This window comes from Lissotriton helveticus, chromosome 10, assembly GCF_964261635.1.
Source record: "Lissotriton helveticus chromosome 10, aLisHel1.1, whole genome shotgun sequence".
Taxonomy (NCBI): domain Eukaryota; kingdom Metazoa; phylum Chordata; class Amphibia; order Caudata; family Salamandridae; genus Lissotriton; species Lissotriton helveticus.
The window spans coordinates 945,120,141-945,144,115 of record NC_136071.1 but is presented as its reverse complement, the minus strand read 5'-3'; positions in this window follow the sequence as shown (position 1 = coordinate 945,144,115).

The following is a 23,975-nucleotide window of genomic DNA, read 5'->3' as shown; positions in this document are numbered from 1 at the left end:
TGGTTTAGTGAGGATCTTTGGTTCGCTGACCATGTGAAGAAACTGACTGGTGTCCTCTTTGGGACTTTCAAGGCACTTAGAAAGTTTTTACCTCTGCTCCCTAGAGAGGCCAAAGAGACGGTAGCCTCTGCTGTGATTCTCTCCCGTCTTGATTATGCAATGCTCTGGTCATTGGCATTCCCGGGTATTTGCTGAAAAAACTGCAATCCATAGAGTATGCCGTAGCTAGACTCCTTTTTAACATCTCTACGAGATCTAGTGTCTGACAGCATCTGCGGGATCTGCACTGGCTGCCTGTGGCCCAGCAAGTACAATTTAAAGCTCTCACCCTCGCGCACAGGGCCCTTCATGGTTTTGGTCCTTTGTACCTCAGGAGGTGCTTTGCCCTGTCTGTTCCCAATCGATCTTTGCGATCTGCCTCTTTACGCCGGATGGTAATGCCACGTTTCAGCAGAGCTCGCTTGGGAGGCCAGTCTCATTCTGTTAAAACAGCAATGGCTTGGAATTCGCTTCCTGCGGATCTTCAGCTTACTCAAGATTTTCAACTTTTTAAAAAACGCTTAAAGACACAACTATTCAGTCAGCTCCCTTAATTGGTTTCCATCTGCTCTGCCCCAAGTCACTTCAGCGCCAGGACATTCTAGAGTATTAGTGCGCGATACAAGCTTTCTACAAAATAACTTTCTAAAACATTCTACAACACGTGGAGGTTAAAAGTTCATCAATTTTTTTAAACCTAACAATATTTTTTGTGCAACATTTTCTCGATGCTTAACGGCACGTGCAGGTTAAAAGTTCACGATTGTTTGAACAGTGCCTTCCAAACGCAAGTAGCAGGTGTGGTTGAGTTGAGCAAATTTTATCCTATAATATGTACTCCACGTTCAAACTTTTTTTTCTTAACCAATCACAAAGATGCTTTCACACAAAACGAATGTGCACCCTACTTTTAAAAAACAATGCTTTTCATCTCCCAATCAGGTACCGTTTTCTTTGTGAAAAGAAACTAGTTCCCCATCTTTAAACATACCTTTTATTCTATGAAGGAGCTGCATGAGCAACAGACATCTTTCCATACCTTCCAGCCATACCTTCAAAATGCTAGTGTGGATTGTAGGACAAGGCTATGTTTTCTGGTGCAAGAGGTATGCAGAACAGAGACATATTGACTTAGACCTAGATTTACAAAATGTGGGCATTAAATGGTTTGGACCGAGAGGATTGGTTAAAACCTGTTTGCATCTGCAACACCCTGACCTCATGAATGTGCACTGTGGTGGAAACAACCTAGGCACATTGACTGGGGTAGGTTTGGAAATGCTTATGAAGGACACCTTTGGACAATATATGTTATTTTTGCCTCATACTATCTTTGTATATTCCAATATATGCCAAAGACAGAAGTGGAAATGGTCCAAACTGTTTTCTCCTTAGATTGAAAAATCTCAGGAGAAAGTCAACAAAGCTGTGTCTGCATACCTCAGAGACCACAAAATAGGCTCCATCTACAACAAAAACATACATTTTGATATGGCGGCTAGATACAGAAGTGATGGAGTACACTTCACAGATCAAAATAAATTGAAGCTGTGCATCCGCACTTATATGTAGCTCCAACTAATGAACACAAGGGCTCTTTTTAGAGCCACCTTATAACTTACAACTTAAGCCAGCTATTTTAAGGCCAGATAACGGCAACTCCCGGACCCTCACCAAAATGTATCCTCCACAGCTGTGGTGCAGCGGCCAGACCATCTTACTTTGTAGCACCGACCTCTCGCTTTGATCCCCGGCTCTACTCACCCATAAGGGTGAGTAGTTGGCACTTTACAAATACCTCTTTGATTTACCTTTGCACTCTCTATACAACACCACCTAAGCTCGATGTACAAGTTGAACATGTGTGGCACAGCGCCCAGAGCACATGACTTCACAGCATAGTACACACAGTTTAGGCTCACGGTTTCATCCCTGATTCCAGCAGCAGCTCAATTTAACAGCATGACACTCTAGGCAATACCTCGCTTAATTTCCGTGCGCAGCACTTTCAGACCGGTAGAGGTCAGTAGTTCAACAGCTTTACCCAGAATCCGTCAGCATCTCAGCTTATGCCCCCAGCGCCATCAGACCCGTATGAGTGAGTAGTTAGCACTTCACAAATACCGAATTGATTTCATACGTGCAAATTTATCTTTGCACTCCCTCTATAACGCCCCTAAGCACCATACACAAACTACAATGTTTAAAACAAAAGTTCATCCAAGTAGCTATAACTACATGCTGACACTACTTGGACAGATATGGCACAGCAGCCAGAGTACATGACATCACAGCATATGACACACAGTTTGGACTCACACTTTCATCCCCAAGTCCGGCAGCAACTCAGCTTAGCAGCATGAGACTCTAGACAGTACCTCACATATTTTCTGTACCACAGGACTTTCAGACCAGTGCGGGTCAGTGGTTCATCCTAGTAGTTATAAACACATGCTGACACTACTTTCACAAGTGTAGTACAGCGGCCACGGCACATGACTTCACAGCATAAAAAACACAATTTGGGCTCACATTTAATCCCCAAGTCCCTCACAAGCTCACCTTAGCAGCATCAGACTCTAAGCAATACCTCACTTAATTTCCGTAGCTCACCACTTTCACACCGGTAGGGGTGAATACTTTGCTTTGCACCCTACTTTGCTTTGCACCCCCTCTATAGCACACCCTAAACACCCCACAGAGGTTACAGTGCTCCTACCCTTCTCTTTCCCACTTTTTCCCCCTTTTTTCACCTTACTCACTTCAACGGAATCACAAAATGGCGGGCCAACACTTCCTAGTTGCAACCGCTTGCACCGCTCGCAGCCAATCAGCAGCAAGCTCATGCACGTAACGCCTCAGCCAATCAGATGGCAGAATTCCCAAATATCGATATCTGTACATTTCGATATTCCTCAAAAGCTACTGAACGGATTTACACCAAATAAACAAAAATGTGCTTTCTAGACCAAGACCCTTCTCCCTGCCAAATGTGGGGTAATTTCGTTTACCCGTTCGACCTGTAGCCTTGTCTAAAGTTTCCTATGGAAATTAACATGGAGAAAACACGTTTTGGGACCCCCCCTTTTTTCTCAGACCCCCCCTTGACGAATCACCCCCAAACTTTCCACATAGGAGCTGATATCAACAAAAAACTTTGTTTTGAAAATTTCGCAAAGATTCGTCAATCGTTATTGGGAATAGAATGTTGCCATTTTCCTATGGTAACTAGGTCCTAACTATAACTACCTACTGGCGACCTACTGTTAAACAAAAACACCCGAAAGCTTCAGGAGTGCACTCTCAGCAAATGAAAACCATTCAGTTTATTTTCACATCGGAAACTTGAAACATTATTCCTTGGTAATTCTTCCTTAGACCTGACGCGTTTCAAGGTTGTCACCTCTTTCTCAAAGGTCACTTGTAAAAAAAAAAAAAAAAAAAAGGCTCTCAGTAAGTTCTTCTCTGCATGCTTTTATCCAGCCCCCAGTGGGCTGCCCCCAGTAGGCTTTGTTCAGTACGTCTTTTTTTTTTTTTTTTAAGACAAAACAGAAATCAAGTCGAGGGGGGACACTCCGGTCTCGCCTAGGACCCACCATCTGAACCCCAACCGATGAATGGTCTGATATCCCTCTGGCCTTTTGATTTCCACCCCTAAAGAGGCTCAAGCTATCATTACATGTAAGCATGTTGTCAATCCTGGAGGATGAGCCATGGGCCGCGGATACGTGGGTGTATTGTCTTGTCTGCGGGTTATGTGCCCTCCAAAGGTCCACCAGACCCAGTGCATGCGCAAAGTCTCTGAGAAAATGCGCCCCTCCACCACCCAATTTAGGCGGCAGTCGATCCAACTCCCCTGCCATCACATCATTCATGTCCCCTCCCAGGATCAGTGTCCCAGTGGGCATCTCTAACAGCACCTTAACAAGATCGGGGAGTGTAGTCGTGTGGAGCTTTGGGGGAATGTAGAGGGAGCACAGGTTCAGCGTACGGCCTTCCCATTGGGCCGACAACGCTGCGTAGCGACCCTGGGGATCTAGCCAGCATCTCCCCAGCACCACCGGCAGAGAGTTTTTGATAAGGATCCCCGCACCCCTGGAACCTATAGTAAAGCCAGATTGGGCACGCAGGGTATAGCCAAATCTGTCTAGGGCTTTACAGTGGTTTCCCAACAGGTGCGTCTCCTGTAGGAGCACAACGTCCGGGGCGTATCTACGGAGGTATTTGAGCACCACAGTGCGTTTAATTTTCATTTGTATACCATTAACATTCCAGGATACTCTGTCAATGTGTTGTGTCTGCGTCGTGTGTGGCTCAGCCATCGATCCCGTCAATGACAATGAGTAAAGACCAAATCTCCCTTGTGCCCACCTCCCTCCCGCCTACTGAATGTGTCAATGGAGTCAGAACAGTCGTGTGAAAAAACACATACAAACAACAAGAATAGGAACTGGAGCAAGCACCCCCCAACCCCCCATCATCAACCACCCTCCCTGCTACCCTGCTACTCCGGCCAAACGCGCCAGACATCCCCAACAAGCAGAGCGCCTGTAGCCCTAACAACGATAAACGGTAAACTCAGGGGTGAGTGGTACGATCAATAATTCTACCGGGGCACCCATCCGACCCCCTTTTTGCATAACCTCATCAATACCATCACATGTCTTGCTGAGGGGCAGCGTCCCATTGGAACAGAGTGCTTCCAGAGGACCCCACCGAGGCCCACAGCCCCCGCAGTACACAAATGACCGCTATTTTACTCTAGAGCCTCGAGGCAGTCTCTCGCATAGCCCCCATCAAGTCCGAGGCCCCTCCCCCCCGCGGCCCGATAAGATCAGTAGCCATTGTCCCCATATACATTACGTGTTCATGGATTATGACAGTTCAGGCCAGTGTGGATCTTCATGTCACCCCAGCTCCGGCGACTCCGAGAGGCTGCGGGGCCTCCTCCTACCCTCCGGGTGTGGGCATTCTTGTCGCCGTCGTGCACCCCCCACCGATCCCACCGAGGAGGCCGGGGACCGGGGCGCCGCACTTCTCCAGCTCCCCTCCCACTCCGGACCTCTCTGTTGCTGGCCACGCTCTTCAACCCAAGTATGAACATCCTCTGGGGCGGTGAAGAAAAAGGATTTCCCATCCGCCAGGACCTTGAGCCGCGCCTGGAAGAACATCACGTACTTATATCCATGTTCTCGAAGTTCTCTCTTGACGGCATCGAACGAGCGGCGCTCCTGCTGGACCTTGAGCGTGAAGTCTGGGAAGAAGCAGATCGTGGCGTTGTCCACCCGAATGTCCCCATGTTGCCGGGCCGCCTGCAGAATTGCATCCCGATCCCTATAGTTGAAGATCTGCACGATAATGGTGCTCGGCGGGGCCCCCGGGCGCGGCGGAGGGACCGGTGCCCGATGCGCCCGCTCAATCAGTACGTCATTTTAAATGCAGCATGCTGGGACTTGTAGTCACACTTGTAAATCATGTGTGCACATTCATTATTTAAAAGCATTTCAATTAATTTTAGTACACCCTCAGTGGGCCCCAGAGTAATGCTCAAGTTCAATTTACCCCATTTGCTGCGCTGCATATTGAGTCTGGAAATAGTTCCTCTCGCGCTGCCTCCTTGACATTCTTAGGATGGTGCTGATGAAAGGCAGGAACCTTGAAACGCGTCAGGTCTGAATGAATAACTGAGGAGCGAGTGTGCGAATCTGTGCCTAAGAGAAAACCGCATGGTGCAGTCCATCGAGAGTGCGCTTTTCAAATGCTTGGGCAGTTGTTTTGAATATTTCTGCGTGGTAGCCTTGCCACGGAAAAGCAGCAACATCTATTTATTGTAGAGGAGGCCGCGGGTTGGAACTGGTCCGGACCCGATACGCGACTCGAAGGATTGCGGCGTAATTGACTCTCACCTTGTTCCAGGGCCCACGAGGGCAAGAAATAGAAGTTTAAAAGGATGGAGTGCAAAGAACCTACGAAGGTGATAATTTTATTCTGGCAGACAAGAGGCTATCTCTCCCACAATGCACCGTAAAGTCAAGAGAACCCACTAAGGGCGGTGACATTAATGAACCGAAATAAAAGAAGGCCAGAATTTTCCTCTGCGTTCATTTTTGCTGTTGACCTCTGATGGAAGGCAGGAGCCTTGAAACGCGTCAGGTCTGAATGAATAACCGATGAGCAAGTGTGCGAGTCTGTGCCTAAGAGAAAACCGCATGGTGCAGTACATTGAGAGTACCCTTTTCAAATGCTTGGGCAGTTGTTTTGAATATTTCTGCACGGTAGCCTTGCCGCGGAAAAGCAGCAACGTCCATCTATTGTAGAGGAGGCCGCGGGTTGGAACTGGTCTGGACCCGATATGCGGCTCGAAGGATTGCGGCTTAATTGACTCTCACCTTGCTCCAGGGCCCACGAGGGCAAGAAATAGAAGTTTAAAAGGATGGAGTGTGAGGAACCTACGACGGTGATAATTTTATTCTGGCAGACAAGAGACTATCTCTCCCACAATGCACCGTAAAGTCAAGAGAACCCACTAAGGGCGGTGACATTAATGAACCGAAATAAAAGAAGGACAGAATTTTCCTCTGCGTTCATTTTTGCTGTTGACCTCTGATGAAAGGCAGGAGCCTTGAAACGCGCCAGGTCTGAATGAATAACCGAGGAGCAAGTGTGCGAGTCTGTGCCTAAGAGAAAACCGCATGATGCAGTCCATCGAGAGTGCGCTTTTCAAATGCTTTTCAAATGCTCGGGCAGTTGTTTTGAATATATATATATATATATATATATATATATATATATATATATATATATATATATATATATATATATATATATATATATATAGTCATCGTTCATGAGGAAACCTTCTTAAATTCTATACTTTGAATTAATATTTCAAAAGCCATAATTTTGGGAGATTGAAAACTTATTAAGGATCAAAATATTCTCATTGGAACCAAACAACTAATAATATATAGCAGCGCTCAAACTGTTAGCAATACTGAAAGCGTCACTTCATTTCACATTCGAAAAAAAGGGAATATGCAACGCAGTTGCTGAAAGAGGCAACTCCATATATTGCCCATATGTTGCAGATAATATAGCTCCTCAGGAACTGTAATAAACTAGATTTTTAAAATACTCACATTTAAAACATTACATTCTACATTTTGTATATTTGCGACACAATTAATGTGTGACCAACAATATCTTGGCCTCACTAAATAAGGACTGAAGGTCAGAGGGAAAATAAACAAATGTCATAATTTACAACAAATCAATCAAATAAAAAACTTTTGCTTTTATCATGTATAAAACAATCGAAAAGACTAGAACAGTGTGTTTATCTTGAGTTAGGAGAAGGCGTCCTGGAGACACACATTGAATACAGTAAAAATGGGCTTCAACCCTGGCAAAATGCTTAAAGCAATCTTGCTGCCTTCGTCTTCCTGCACATTCTTGATCATTCCATCCATAATTTCCTTCTCACTCCTTCAATCCTCTCTTTCTCCTCCCTTTCTTTTTCTCAACTTCCCCCCTCACTATACTTCGCTGTCTCTTGAAGCTTTGCCATGCCTGCTGCAGTTGACCTCAGGGAGCTGATGAATATGACAAAGGACCAAGGAGCTATTCTGGGCTTTCAAAAACGTTTGCAGTATATGCCCAGGTGGAAGTACGGTTGTAGTGGGCGCATGCTTAGCTCCTAGAAATCGCAGTGTGCATGTCTGCAATGGAGGGTTTGTTGATGCAAGTCTGGTGCAAGCAAACTGAGACATTTGTTAATTCTTAAATACGATCTAGGGACAAATCTATACAAAACAAATGTGGTGAATAGACAGATAAATGTTGCAGTAAGCAATAGCATATGTAGACTTGATTAAAAGAGATTATCCCACACTTTCTCTAATATTATCTTTAAGGGCAACAGAACTTAGACGTTGAATTCATAATATCTAGCTCCCTCTAGCAATGATTTAATTTGCCATAAGCTGAGAGCTGCTTCAGATAGTTTATGTAGGAGCATTGACGTATGAAAACTTGAGGGGGCCCCTGCAAAGCAGATAGAGGGCCCCCCCATGCTCCAGGCCCAGCCTGAAGCTCTCAGTCAAGGGGCACGCTGCCCGTGCACAGCACAAGAGAGGTCTTCTCGGGGGTTGTGGGGCCTATTGTTACACCACGTTTAGGAGGCAATAACATTCTTCAATATCCTTAAACAAACACATGCTTTTGACAATCTCTGTCCGATAATTACTTGGCACTGCATAACATCCTGAGCTCTATGCTGATAATACATATTGTGAACACCAACACCCATACATTGAAACAATAAAACTCCTTTACTAATGGATCAACATTGGTTACTTTGAAAGACTGAAATCTGTCAGATGCCCAATAAAATGATGAGTGTTGTCTGTGCATCATGTTGCATAGCATTATATGCTGCTAATGCATACATAATGCAAATCCGAAAAGACTTATATTGTTTTGACTCAATACATGATACAGTGCCCTTCAGGAAATGTGTGACAATCCATAGATATGAAAGACTTTTAATAATTGATTGAGAGTAGATTGCTGGTGAATCCATTGCAGTTATATCTGCCTTGTTGCATTAATAATGATGTGTGTGCTTTTTAATATTCTTTGCATCAGTATGACATATAAATCAACATTCACTAAAGGCATACTCATGCCATACACCAACAGAGTGACATGTTGTGTTTTAAATAAACGTTGCACTACATGTTTGCACCTCTTCTTTAAACATAATGTCACCTCCATAGGAAACCTATAATTATTTCACCTTAACTGAAATCTACAAGAATTGTTGATCAGATAAATGTATCTTCATCAACAAATTTCGTTCTCAAGCAATGACAAATGTAAACTCTTTACATAATCAAGCAACAACTTTACAAAGCAATTTGGGGACACAATGAGAAGTTGCATATGCACATCCTTCAAAAACAAGGGAAACATTTTACTCTACCTTCTTACCAAGTGTGACCCAAAAATACACTTGGGCCCAAATATGCTTACTTATGTTGGTAGACAAAGAGCAGTACTTAGAAACTCAAAATGCAATTGTGGAGTGGTGTGGCTCACTGGTTAGAGGCGGCAGACCCGGAAGCAGAAGACGGCCCGGGACCAGGGTTCTATCCCCGACGCGGCAGGGTCGTGGATCAGGGTCAGCAGACTCGATAATTCTCGCCTCGGTGCCTACTCTAACCAGGGATCACACTCGGCAACTCTGGGCATTAGCTTGCCTCATCTCCACAACCGCCCCCCACATACGCCGGGGATGCCTAGTTTCACCTTGGAGATACCCAGTAGGGACCATCTCACATGGAAAGCCAGGACGGGTTCCCCAGCGGTCTACAGCGCAGAGATACTCCTTCGGGAGTCGATTCTAGCGCTTTAGAAACCCACAATTAATTAATTATTAGCGTCAATGAACTGTCAAGTGCAATGCCAGATTTGCTTGAAAAGTCAAATCTAGTGCTGTGTCAAACAACATTGGGTTACATTGTGCCAAATCCCTGATATACTTACATAGTAGTAAAATGTAAAGAACCATAAATAGCTCAGCAAACTAAAACTTATCATTGTAGCTCCACTTAGCGGTGGTGTAAATAGCACACAAACCTTGGCAAACTAGGATGCCAAACTCACCTCCCCCTTTTCCACCAGGAAAACTACAGGGAAGGTTGTAACAGGGTGACAAAGACAACACATGCTGAAATTAGGAAACCAGAATGCCAGAAGAAGACTGCATAGAACAAACATAAGTAAGGGTAACACAGTTGGTTTACCATAGGAGTCCATCAAACATTATTCCACAACTACTATCGTCCCTTGAACTAACAAAAAATAGTCATGTGCAATCCCAGTACTTGGGATTGCTGCACTGCATCTGTCATTGTCAGGCTCCCTCAAAAGCATATATGCATCTATGTGGAGTGGTGTGGCTCACTGGTTAGAGACGGCAGACCCGGGAGCAGAAGTCGGCCCGGGACCAGGGTTCAATTCCCGATGCGGCAGGGTCGTGGACCAGGGTCAGCGGACTCGACAATTCTCGCCTCGGTGCCTACTCTAACCTGGGGTCCCACTCGGCAACTCTGGGCATTAGCTTGCCTAATCTCCACAATGGCCCCATCAATGCCGGGGATGCCTGGCTCCACCTTGGGGATTCCAGTAGGGACCATCCCACAGGGAAAGCCAGGATGGGTTCCCCAGCGGTATACAGCGCCGGGACGCCCCTTTGCTGGGGCAGCTGTGCGCTTTACAAGTATACGACATTTAACATTTAGCAGAGCTCTCATAAAGGGCATTAACTAAAGTCCTGGTGTGTGTTGTGGAGATAATCCTGATCACAAAAAAAACACAGCACCTCAGGTTTCCCTAACCAAGTCTCAATCTCCAGCAAGTGAAGGCTACTTACTTTGCACATTTATGCACATTATAGGTAAACCCATGTCAGATATGTGCCACCTGTAGGCATTGGCACACATGTACAGTAACACAAAACATATACACTTCAACAATGTGCAGGCAATCTGTGACGCTAACAGTTAGAAATTGGGTTTCTGGTTGGCAGAGTTATGCACCCTGTCCAATAAGGAACCACGATCCTTGTCAGGGTAAGTCACAAATGCACAGAGCAGTCAGGTTTAATTTAAGAAGCAATGTGTAAAGTATTTGTGCTACACTTCAAACAGTAAAACAGTGAAAAATCCACACAAAAAGATACCACACCTGGGGCTGTATTAAGGTTATTTGTAAAAGAATAAGTGCGGGACTCAAAGTTTTTCTTAGAATTTGCCAATACTGAGAGTGTCTAGTCTTGATTTCAGCCATGGTCCATGCAGGTAACCGCGGTGAGGCTGGGTAAGGGAGGATTTCGAGGGACGATGCAGAGGGAAAATTAAATAAATAATTAATTTTCCCCCTGCATCTTCCCTCAAAATACCCCCTTACCCGACCCCTCCGCTGTTGCATGCACGGACCGTGGCTGCTTGATTTCACCTCACCAATTTTCCTTCAAGCACTTCACAATTCCTATCTCTTTATTCACTCTGCCGGTTCTTTTTCATCCCTCCTTTCTCCCTTCATCACTTCTTCCTAACTCTTTTCTGCTTTTCTGCCTTACTCTCTCTTGTTCTGGGTCAAAGCCTGAAGATGAAAAAGAAGTCCCAGTACCCCAAAAAAAATGAGTGCCAGTGAGCCCCACCTGCAACCACTTGCTCAAATTAAGCAGTGGAGAACCATAACCACGTTTTGACAGTAGAATACAACTGCAGATCTGGACCTTGGTTCTACTTCACCAGCTGAAATATTCACAGCTACGCTCATGTATGCTTTGATAGATTTTAGAGGAATGTGAGTGTAATAAATTACGTTCTTTAGATGTGTTTGTGTCAAATAACTCGTGTTAGTGCGTTTCTATTCAGTGTGTATATTTTAAATTTTATTTGAATAATAACCGCTTACAAATTGACCTTGATCACTATTGTTTCCTGTTTGAAAGCTAAAACTAAAAGAAGAGTGATGCCAAAGTACTAATTTTCTATTCGAATTAAAATCTTAAATATATTAAAAATGTTCCCATTGAAAATGCAATCCTTTCAAAAAGTCAAGAAAGCGCAAACCAACACCTACTGATAGTTGGAAGGAAATGGCTTGTCTGAAGAAGATCAAAGGCCTGCAGATCAATATTTAGAATTAATGTAAAAAGAATTATAGTTCTAACCTGGTTGATTGAATTTCAAGTCTAAAGGTGGAAATTGATGAGACAAGTTTAATGCGAATCTCCTTCTGAAATCCCAAGCCGCCTGCTTTCTAATTTTGCTGAGAGATTTGTTTTGATTCATGCAAAAATCTATGGCACAATAAACAGCCAGGGAGCCACATGACCTCTAGATGCATTACAGAGATTCCTCCACTCAGATAAAAAAAGACAAAAAACAATCGGTGCTCTTATTTCGAGTTCCATCTCACACGTCCAGCTTTTTATCTGGAAGGTCCCTTTTCAAACACTTATCACTGCACATAAAGCAGGGAGAGTGGAGTGTTTTGCTTCCCTAATGATGAATGGGCAGCTCATAAGTGCTGGTTTGAGGTCCAGCAATCAATACAAACACTGAGGCAGGGTTCAGAAGGCTGTTCGGCCCCTTATCAGAGCGAACAGACAGTGATAACAGGAAAACACTGATATCAAAGAAATAGCCGGTCACCTCGTTATCCTACAGCTGTGAGTGCTGTCCTTCGTCAGCCTCACCCCCAGAAGACGCCTGGCTGCTAAAACAAGAGACATTCTTGAAGTAATGACCATGCTCTTTCGCTCTATCGATTTGCGGAAGATTCTACTTTAAGTCATACCAGAAAACGTGTTAGCTGAATTAATGTTCGGGAAACGGATAGAAAGCTGCGCCCAGAGGCCTTTATTCACGCTTCTGCTCATCATCAGAAAATAGAAATAGAAAAAAGATCCGCATTTGTAAACAAGCAAACACAGTGGCACGATAGTGATTACGTCACACATGTAGACATGGCCAACAAACGATAATACTACCCGCATATAGAATATTCTACCATGAAACGGCGATGGGCTATAGTTATCTTTTCAATACCATACTGTTTCCAGAGTGATGGGACTAATACTGCTAATGGAGGAGATACCATTCACCCCGGGGGCGTGAAGGGCACTTGCATTCTCCATTACAGAAAGCCTGATCGGCCCCTCAATCGCTCTTGATGGCAGGGGCACGTTCTCGAAGACCATCATGTCACACAAGCCTTACAACAGCAAAGCACCTAAAGCGGTTTGAGTTCTGCGTAACCAAAAGCAATTTTCAGAAAATCTGAAATGGTTTGTGCTGCGGTTCGGAGGAAATGTTAGCAATTGAAAATACCGCCCGGAGTGAAGAAAACCGAACATATGACCGATGTTATATGTGTTACAATTAGACGCCACTGTAGCTCTCTCACAGATAATAAAGTTGCCAATCCTTTAGACAGATAATAAAGTTGCCAACCCTTTAGACGCAGTGCGTTTGATGTACAGTGTTCATTCCACAATTTTAGGCACTTCAGTCTTCAGAAAAGGAGGAAAGGGGCGCTACATCAAACCTTGTGACCGTGGCTGATAGTGATATCACATTCCAATAGGTAATCTATAAAAAAAAAAAATACTAAAGGCATGGAGCACAGTATTCATTCGCACAATAATTCACGATCCACACTTTCTTTATTAGCAAAAAAGGCCACTTTATTAAGACAGGTGCATAATATATTTCTCAAAACATCTTACAGAAAAATAATAAATCAATCCCCAAACTCATCTTAACATATTTTCAAAACACAACCCCCAAAAATGTGTTGACCCAAGCAAACCCAGAAGAACTGACTCCTGTTGAGAGATCCCCCTCATTTCCTTATCCTTACCCCTTGAACTGTATACCCCACCTCCCCCTTGGAGGATGGACAAATGCGCTCAAGACTGCCCACCCCCCAAGAAAATTCTGCCTACCATTTCTACCTAAATAACCTGAACCTGTCTTATTGTGGCAGAAAGTTTTTTCGACTACCCTGTTGTTAACTGAAGACTGCTAAAGGGAACCCCTTAAAATCAGAAAATAGTAAAGGGGTGGGCTGGGTGGGCCAAAAATGGGAAATGCCCTTTCCTCCCGTCAACCTCAGGCACAATGAAATTCCCGCCCCTACCGGGCCTCTATAATTAAACTACTACTCGCGCCCACTGACTACCTAATTAGCCTAAAGCACCTGGTGGCCGTTCTAACCATGCAAACCAACCCAGGGGGAGAGCGGCTCGCGCTCAGCTCCCCCTGGTTCCCCCATGGTAAAGCATGCAAAAGACGGTCATGCACAAAAGCTGAGGGGCTGGTAATGGTGGTATTAGTTTTGGGAACAGTGTTTCTCGACAACGTGTCAGCGATAAAATCACCAGGATGGCGATAAAAATCTAAACCTGAAAGTGAAATCAACTGCGATAGGGGGGCAGGCATTCTCTGTCACCATCCCCCAGATCTGGAATAAACTTGCTCAAGGAAAGCAGGCTACTACCATTTAGGAGGAGACTTAAAACCCTTCTGTTTACAGAGGTGTTTAGTTAAGCTCACTCTGATGCTGGTTGTGGATAGTTGCACGTGGGGATATTGGACTTCATATTTATGTTGCAGTGCTTAGAGACCTTCCGGTGATAGGCGCTCTATAAATGAACTAAAAAAAATAGATTGTTTGCCACCAAACACAGCGTCCGCTGTGTATATGCAACTCCACTCCAGTAAGTCCAAATAATTACCATCAGACAGCGGCGTTTTGCTAAGGAAAATTTATTCCATTTAAAGTTCCAGCATGTAGTACACGGCCAGTATGGAACCAACCCAACGCGTTTTGGCGATACCTCTCGCCTTGCTCACGGGTAACTCGTGTGTTACAAACAACAGACTAAATAAAGTTAAACCAAAGTGCATACACGGTCAGAAACCGGCCATGAACATAGAAAAAGGACATAGTTGATCTTACTTTGGTGGCCATCTTTGCATGGTGTTTAGATATGTGACAACCGATTGGTTTTAGTTGTTGACACATTACTTCTTGTGGACATTAATACATCATTATAATGAAAACCAGATCAAATAATACGTGCCCAGTGGCTGATTAAACACAACATCTACAAATGTGTACATGATCGTTTTTTTTTAAATCAGTGACATAAAAAGCGGACCTTAAATTATAGTTGCCTTCTTTGCGTGATGTAACCACAAGACTCTCTTAGACCTCAGCTACACAGGGATTTTACCATGTCCAATAGATAAATCAATAGCACAATAATATAAAATAGAAACTAGAATAATGTATATACATGAACTGAAATTCGAGCCAAGTGGCTAATATATGACTGCTTGTGTCATACAGTATATGAATGTATACTATCAGAGCATAGCTGGATTGTAGCTAAATTTCTATAAACCCATAAAATAAAATTGCAAACGTAAAATAAGCAAAGCCAAGTGGCCAATTTTAACTCAGTTCAATTAGGATATATTTGCTTCCTTTGAGCCATGTGTGGTTAATGGACCCTGCTACGCTCATCTTTTCTCATCTTATCTTCCCCAGTGATAAACCATCTATTCTCTTCTGGTGACAAGTCCTCCGGAACCTGTAAATATGGTAAACAAGACAAAATACAGCCTGTCAGCTCATGCATACTATATACAGTCAATTACAATTGTGCTCTAAACTATGTTCAACAAGATCGGTTACAAGACCTCAGTGATACCAGTGTGATTAAAAAGTTTAAAAATTATTGCAGGATTTAGGACACATAATGTTGGTCATCTTAGTAAATAGCTAAAGTCAGTACTCAGAATTTACAGAGAATCAGAGGTTGGAAACCCCCATTGTCATTGTTAATTTACTCGCCCAGGTGCCAGACCATTTCCTCCTCAGAATTCAAACCTCCCGGGATCAGACAATCTAGGTCTACAATATACCTGTTCTCAAGCTGTCGTAGCTTGCGGATCTTATCACCCCCTCTTTTCATTGGTGGCAATTTGTCTATCACAAAGAATTTCAGGAGATTACGGTTCCCTCCATGCAGCTCTTCAAAATGTCGAGCGACAGGAGAATTCTGTTCCTTGTTTTGGATTGCCCTCATGTGTTGTAAGATGTGGGTCTTGGCTGGGAACATAGTGCTGCCTACGTATTTTTTGTGACAGGGACATGTTAGTACATAGACACAGTATTCTGACAGACAGGTGAGATGTTTTTCAATGGTTCTTTCTTTGTCCTCAACAGGGAAGTACACTTTCTTGACATTAGAACTATACTTGCACGCTTTGCAATTCATGCAAGTATAGAAGCCCTGGATTTTAGAGGTGCTGAGTTTAATCGTGCTCACCTCATTGCGGCTTACTTTACTTCTTAAAGTGTCTGCTCTACGGTAAGTACTACTGGGCCTTTCCTGAAGGATATCATTGAGGGTAGATTCAGTTTTTAGTATATTCCAATGTTTCTGTAAACTTTTTTGAACCTTCCATGATTTAGAATGAAAAGTAGAAACAAATCTTATTGGCTCACTCTCCTCCTTCTCTTTTCTCTTTTCCGGGTTCAAAAGGGACAGATGGCTGACCTTACTGGCTTTCTCAAAGGCGCAGTCTATGACATCCTGTTTGTATCCTCTTTCTGTGAAGCGCTTTTTCATGCATTCTCCTTCTTTAATGAAGTCGGAGTCTCTGCTACAATTCCTCCGAGCCCGGAGGAATTCCCCGTAAGGAATGCTTTTAATTAACGCTTTGGGGTGGCTGCTTTCCGCATGAAGCAAGGTGTTTCCTGATGTCTTTTTGCGAAACAGTTTCATCACAAGTTTATCTGCTGCCACTTCCACAGATAAATCAAGGAAGACTGCACCCTTATCACTGATGTTACCCTCTAGTGTCAGGTTCATTTCATTCATATTCAGTTCTTTGATAAATAGCTCTGCAATGCTTTGTGGGCCTTCCCAGATGATAAATAGGTCGTCTATGTATCGCAGCCATACTTTCACATGGCTGCGGTACAGATGGTTGGTCCTGGCTACCTGCTGCTCCCAGCTCGCCATGAATAAATTAGCGAAGCTGGGAGCAAAACAAGTCCCCATCGCCGTGCCCTGACACTGACGGTAGTACATATCATTGAACACAAAATAATTGTGCTCAAGACAGAACTCCATCATTGTGATGATCATGTTTGTGTGTTCAAGATAGGAGATAGATCTCCTCTTCAAGAACATACGGCAAGCCTCAATACCATTGGAATGTCTGATTGACGTGTAGAGACTACACACGTCAAGTGTGATAAACAGGTAGTTCTCTTTCCAGACACAGTCTTTCATCTTATTGATGAAATCCCTACTGTCTTTGAGGTAGGATGGGGTGTCTTCCACAAAGGGGCGTAGGAAATGGTCGATGAAAGACTGTGTCTGGAAAGAGAACTACCTGTTTATCACACTTGACGTGTGTAGTCTCTACACGTCAATCAGACATTCCAATGGTATTGAGGCTTGCCGTATGTTCTTGCAGAGGAGATCTGTCTCCTATCTTGAACACTCAAACATGATCATCACAATGATGGAGTTCTGTCTTGAGCACAATTATTTTGTGTTCAATGATATGTACTACCGTCAGTGTCAGGGCACGGCGATGGGGACTTGTTTTGCTCCCAGCTTCGCTAATTTATTCATGGCGAGCTGGGAGCAGCAGGTAGCCAGGACCAACCATCTGTACCGCAGCCATGTGAAAGTATGGCTGCGATACATAGACGACCTATTTATCATCTGGGAAGGTCCACAAAGCATTGCAGAGCTATTTATCAAAGAACTGAATATGAATGAAATGAACCTGACACTAGAGGGTAACATCAGTGATAAGGGTGCAGTCTTCCTTGATTTATCTGTGGAAGTGGCAGCAGATAAACTTGTGATGAAACTGTTTCGCAAAAAGACCGCAGGAAACACCTTGCTTCATGCGGAAAGCAGCCACCCCAAAGCGTTAATTAAAAGCATTCCTTACGGGGAATTCCTCCGGGCTCGGAGGAATTGTAGCAGAGACTCCGACTTCATTAAAGAAGGAGAATGCATGAAAAAGCGCTTCACAGAAAGAGGATACAAACAGGATGTCATAGACTGCGCCTTTGAGAAAGCCAGTAAGGTCAGCCATCTGTCCCTTTTGAACCCGGAAAAGAGAAAAGAGAAGGAGGAGAGTGAGCCAATAAGATTTGTTTCTACTTTTCATTCTAAATCATGGAAGGTTCAAAAAAGTTTACAGAAACATTGGAATATACTAAAAACTGAATCTACCCTCAATGATATCCTTCAGGAAAGGCCCAGTAGTACTTACCGTAGAGCAGACACTTTAAGAAGTAAAGTAAGCCGCAATGAGGTGAGCACGATTAAACTCAGCACCTCTAAAATCCAGGGCTTCTATACTAGCATGAATTGCAAAGCGTGCAAGTATAGTTCTAATGTCAAGAAAGTGTACTTCCCTGTTGAGGACAAAGAAAGAACCATTGAAAAACATCTCACCTGTCTGTCAGAATACTGTGTCTATGTACTAACATGTCCCTGTCACAAAAAATACGTAGGCAGCACTATGTTCCCAGCCAAGACCCGCATCTTACAACACATGAGGGCAATCCAAAACAAGGAACAGAATTCTCCTGTCGCTCGACATTTTGAAGAGCTGCATGGAGGGAACCGTAATCTCCTGAAATTCTTTGTGATAGACAAATTGCCACCAATGAAAAGAGGGGGTGATAAGATCCGCAAGCTACGACAGCTTGAGAACAGGTATATTGTAGACCTAGATTGTCTGATCCCGGGAGGTTTGAATTCTGAGGAGGAAATGGTCTGGCACCTGGGCGAGTAAATTAACAATGACAATGGGGGTTTCCAACCTCTGATTCTCTGTAAATTCTGAGTACTGACTTTAGCTATTTACTAAGATGACCAACATTATGTGTCCTAAATCCTGCAATAATTTTTAAACTTTTTAATCACACTGGTATCACTGAGGTCTTGTAACCGATCTTGTTGAACATAGTTTAGAGCACAATTGTAATTGACTGTATATAGTATGCATGAGCTGACAGGCTGTATTTTGTCTTGTTTACCATATTTACAGGTTCCGGAGGACTTGTCACCAGAAGAGAATAGATGGTTTATCACTGGGGAAGATAAGATGAGAAAAGATGAGCGTAGCAGGGTCCATTAACCACACATGGCTCAAAGGAAGCAAATATATCCTAATTGAACTGAGTTAAAATTGGCCACTTGGCTTTGCTTATTTTACGTTTGCAATTTTATTTTATGGGTTTATAGAAATTTAGCTACAATCCAGCTATGCTCTGATAGTATACATTCATATACTGTGTGACACAAGCAGTCATATATTAGCCACTTGGCTCGAATTTCAGTTCATGTATATACATTATTCTAGTTTCTATTTTATATTATTGTGCTATTGATTTATCTATTGGACATGGGAAAATCCCTGTGTAGCTGAGGTCTAAGAGAGTCTTGTGGTTACATCACGCAAAGAAGGCAACTATAATTTAAGGTCCGCTTTTTATGTCACTGATTTAAAAAAAAACGATCATGTACACATTTGTAGATGTTGTGTTTAATCAGCCACTGGGCACGTATTATTTGATCTGGTTTTCATTATAATGATGTATTAATGTCCACAAGAAGTAATGTGTCAACAACTAAAACCAATCGGTTGTCACATATCTAAACACCATGCAAAGATGGCCACCAAAGTAAGATCAACTATGTCCTTTTTCTATGTTCATGGCCGGTTTCTGACCGTGTATGCACTTTGGTTTAACTTTATTTAGTCTGTTGTTTGTAACACACGAGTTACCCGTGAGCAAGGCGAGAGGTATCGCCGAAACGCGTTGGGTTGGTTCCATACTGGCCGTGTACTACATGCTGGAACTTTAAATGGAATAAATTTTCCTTAGCAAAACGCCGCTGTCTGATGGTAATTATTTGGACTTACTGGAGTGGAGTTGCATATACACAGCGGACGCTGTGTTTGGTGGCAAACAATGTATACAGGGCGACCTCCGCCCCTGGATTGCACCGCGGTTTAAAGGTCCCGGCGTAAATGGAGGAAGTGGACTGATTTACTATTATAGACGCCGGTCGACCGCGCTGGATTTATACTACAAAAACGAATACTACAGGATTATACCAGAAATATACTGGACAACCCGGAGGGGAACCGCCGACTTGGTGGACAGATGGTTCACTTTGGAATGCTGGCGTGATCCCGGGGTGAGTCCGTTTAAAATTTCTTTTCATTTCTGGCAAAGCGCAAGTCTTACGTACAATGCTGCCTGCATGATAGACTTTCCGAGTGATGGATTGAGTGGCGGCAACTAACGCTAAGCCGGATTCGTTTACCTGTCTTTTCTCGTTGACATTGTGATAACTTCCAGCGCAACTGTTCTGTGTTCGACCTGCATTGGAATAAATCTGCGGGTAGGTGACACGGGCACCCAGTGTAACCAAGTATTATTGACATTCAAAACAGCGCGTAAATAGCATATTTACAAATAACCAGCACACACGTGGGTATTTACCCGGCATTTAACACGGCATTATGGATGATGATACGGAGTCCCGCAGGAGGCTCAGGGCACAAACAATGTTTGTAGTCACACCTACAGGACAATCCAGTAAAGAACCCCAATCTGCAACAGCAAATTTACATAACAAATATAATAAATTGGAAAAACTAATCCGCAAAGAGGTCTCAAAATGGTGGGAGGCCATAACCTTGGAAAAATACCAAGAGGAAAAAAGAATTCCTAGAGGTTTAAGGATTCTGATAGCACCCTCGTATGAGGAACCAGACATGGAACTTGCAGAGGAGTGGGCGGAAAATCTTATGGATTGTTCAAACAGAATGTTATCCATCCTAATAAAACATGCATGGAAGGATAGACTTATACTACTCAAGAAAATAGCAGAGCTCAGAGAAGAAATCTCCAAGGAGGAGACACCAGAAAATCTGACCAAAAGGATGGAAGAAATTAACAAAAGAATTGGCAAACACGAAGATGAGATAATTGCTAAAAAAGAACGGAAGTTCTTAAGAGATCAAATTGATTACAACTCTGGAAGAGTATTTACGTTTAGCAAGAAATATGACCACATGGTGCGTAAAGGAATACAAGCAAATATTGATAAAACCCAGATGGAGGGTGAGTCTGGTGAGGAGGTGGTAGAGAGTGATGTGTCTGTAGAGGAACAGGCTTCAGGTTCGACAGAAAATTTAACAAAAGACACAACCAAGTCGACAAATTTTTGGATGGAATTCAAACGTATGAACCAGAATCAACAACAACAGAATTGGCAAATAGATCGGGGCCGAGGAAGGGCCCAAGGATTCAGAGGAAGAGGCAGAGGCAGAGGAAATCAAGGAAAAAGCGACAACAAGCCCAACCAAAAGACAGGCGGGGCGGAAGCGGCAAAAGGAAACACAGCCCCTATGGGAGTGGAAACACGGGGCCAGAAAAGAAGAGGAAAATGAATTTACAGAATGTGATAAATCTGTCGTCTCGCACCCTATCCAAGAGTGAATATGAGGTACTCCAATTTGGTCTTTCTTTCTGTCCTACCACTAACTTTTGTTACTCACAGGAACGTATAGACCTTTTTAAATTCACAAGGAAGCTAAGACTCCATAAATGGAACAAATTAAAAGTAAAAAACACCAATTTGGTTCCATCTAGCATAAAACCTGCTAAAGAGAGTATAATTGAAGTAGAAGCTTTGATTACCTTGACGGGTTTAGAAGGGGGTACACCTATGAATGAATCAATTGATGCCAAATCTTTGGGTTTTGATACAAATTTAAACTGTCCTAACTTGTTCAAGCAGAAATCCTCTTTCAACCCCTCGTTACCTACATGTGGTATTGATACGTTTGAATCTCTGATGATTAATGACTTTAAGCACATGGCAAAAGATAAACATTGGTCGGAAGACAATCTGACCAAATGTGAAAGGTCTGCCATAAAAACACTTCGCGAAGACTCATCAATTGTGATAAGACAATCGGACAAAGGGGGGAACGTGGTGGTGATGGATGCTAAAGCATATATTGCTGAGGGTATGAGGCAACTGAATTGTATTGACTGCTATGAGGTTTCATCTGTGCAAGAAATTGAAGAAACAAATATGAGATATTTTGAAATGCTGAAAGGTTGGAAAGACCAAGGTCTGATTGAATGGAATGAGTATTCATTCCTTCTGAACCGCAATCCCATGATAGCAGTCCTATATCTATTGCCAAAACTCCACAAGGATTTTAACAATCCTCCAGGAAGACCAATTGTTTCTTCAATTGGATCCTTGCTGGAAAATACATCCAGATATATCGACCATTTCCTACGCCCCTTGGTGGAAGACACCCCATCCTACCTCAAAGACAGTAGGGATTTCATCAATAAGATGAAAGACTGTGTCTGGAAAGAGAACTACCTGTTTATCACACTTGACGTGTGTAGTCTCTACACGTCAATCAGACATTCCAATGGTATTGAGGCTTGCCGTATGTTCTTGAAGAGGAGATCTATCTCCTATCTTGAACCCACAAACATGATCATCACAATGATGGAGTTCTGTCTTGAGCACAATTATTTTGTGTTCAATGATATGTACTACCGTCAGTGTCAGGGCACGGCGATGGGGACTTGTTTTGCTCCCAGCTTCGCTAATTTATTCATGGCGAGCTGGGAGCAGCAGGTAGCCAGGACCAACCATCTGTACCGCAGCCATGTGAAAGTATGGCTGCGATACATAGACGACCTATTTATCATCTGGGAAGGTCCACAAAGCATTGCAGAGCTATTTATCAAAGAACTGAATATGAATGAAATGAACCTGACACTAGAGGGTAACATCAGTGATAAGGGTGCAGTCTTCCTTGATTTATCTGTGGAAGTGGCAGCAGATAAACTTGTGATGAAACTGTTTCGCAAAAAGACCGCAGGAAACACCTTGCTTCATGCGGAAAGCAGCCACCCCAAAGCGTTAATTAAAAGCATTCCTTACGGGGAATTCCTCCGGGCTCGGAGGAATTGTAGCAGAGACTCCGACTTCATTAAAGAAGGAGAATGCATGAAAAAGCGCTTCACAGAAAGAGGATACAAACAGGATGTCATAGACTGCGCCTTTGAGAAAGCCAGTAAGGTCAGCCATCTGTCCCTTTTGAACCCGGAAAAGAGAAAAGAGAAGGAGGAGAGTGAGCCAATAAGATTTGTTTCTACTTTTCATTCTAAATCATGGAAGGTTCAAAAAAGTTTACAGAAACATTGGAATATACTAAAAACTGAATCTACCCTCAATGATATCCTTCAGGAAAGGCCCAGTAGTACTTACCGTAGAGCAGACACTTTAAGAATTAAAGTAAGCCGCAATGAGGTGAGCACGATTAAACTCAGCACCTCTAAAATCCAGAACTTCTATACTTGCATGAATTGCAAAGCGTGCAAGTATAGTTCTAATGTCAAGAAAGTGTACTTCCCTGTTGAGGACAAAGAAAGAACCATTGAAAAACATCTCACCTGTCTGTCAGAATACTGTGTCTATGTACTAACATGTCCCTGTCACAAAAAATACGTAGGCAGCACTATGTTCCCAGCCAAGACCCGCATCTTACAACACATGAGGGCAATCCAAAACAAGGAACAGAATTCTCCTGTCGCTCGACATTTTGAAGAGCTGCATGGAGGGAACCGTAATCTCCTGAAATTCTTTGTGATAGACAAATTGCCACCAATGAAAAGAGGGGGTGATAAGATCCGCAAGCTACGACAGCTTGAGAACAGGTATATTGTAGACCTAGATTGTCTGATCCCGGGAGGTTTGAATTCTGAGGAGGAAATGGTCTGGCACCTGGGCAAGTAAATTAACAATGACAATGGGGGTTTCCAACCTCTGATTCTCTGTAAATTCTGAGTACTGACTTTAGCTATTTACTAAGATGACCAACATTATGTGTCCTAAATCCTGCAATAATTTTTAAACTTTTTAATCACACTGGTATCACTGAGGTCTTGTAACCGATCTTGTTGAACATAGTTTAGAGCACAATTGTAATTGACTGTATATAGTATGCATGAGCTGACAGGCTGTATTTTGTCTTGTTTACCATATTTACAGGTTCCGGAGGACTTGTCACCAGAAGAGAATAGATGGTTTATCACTGGGGAAGATAAGATGAGAAAAGATGAGCGTAGCAGGGTCCATTAACCACACATGGCTCAAAGGAAGCAAATATATCCTAATTGAACTGAGTTAAAATTGGCCACTTGGCTTTGCTTATTTTACGTTTGCAATTTTATTTTATGGGTTTATAGAAATTTAGCTA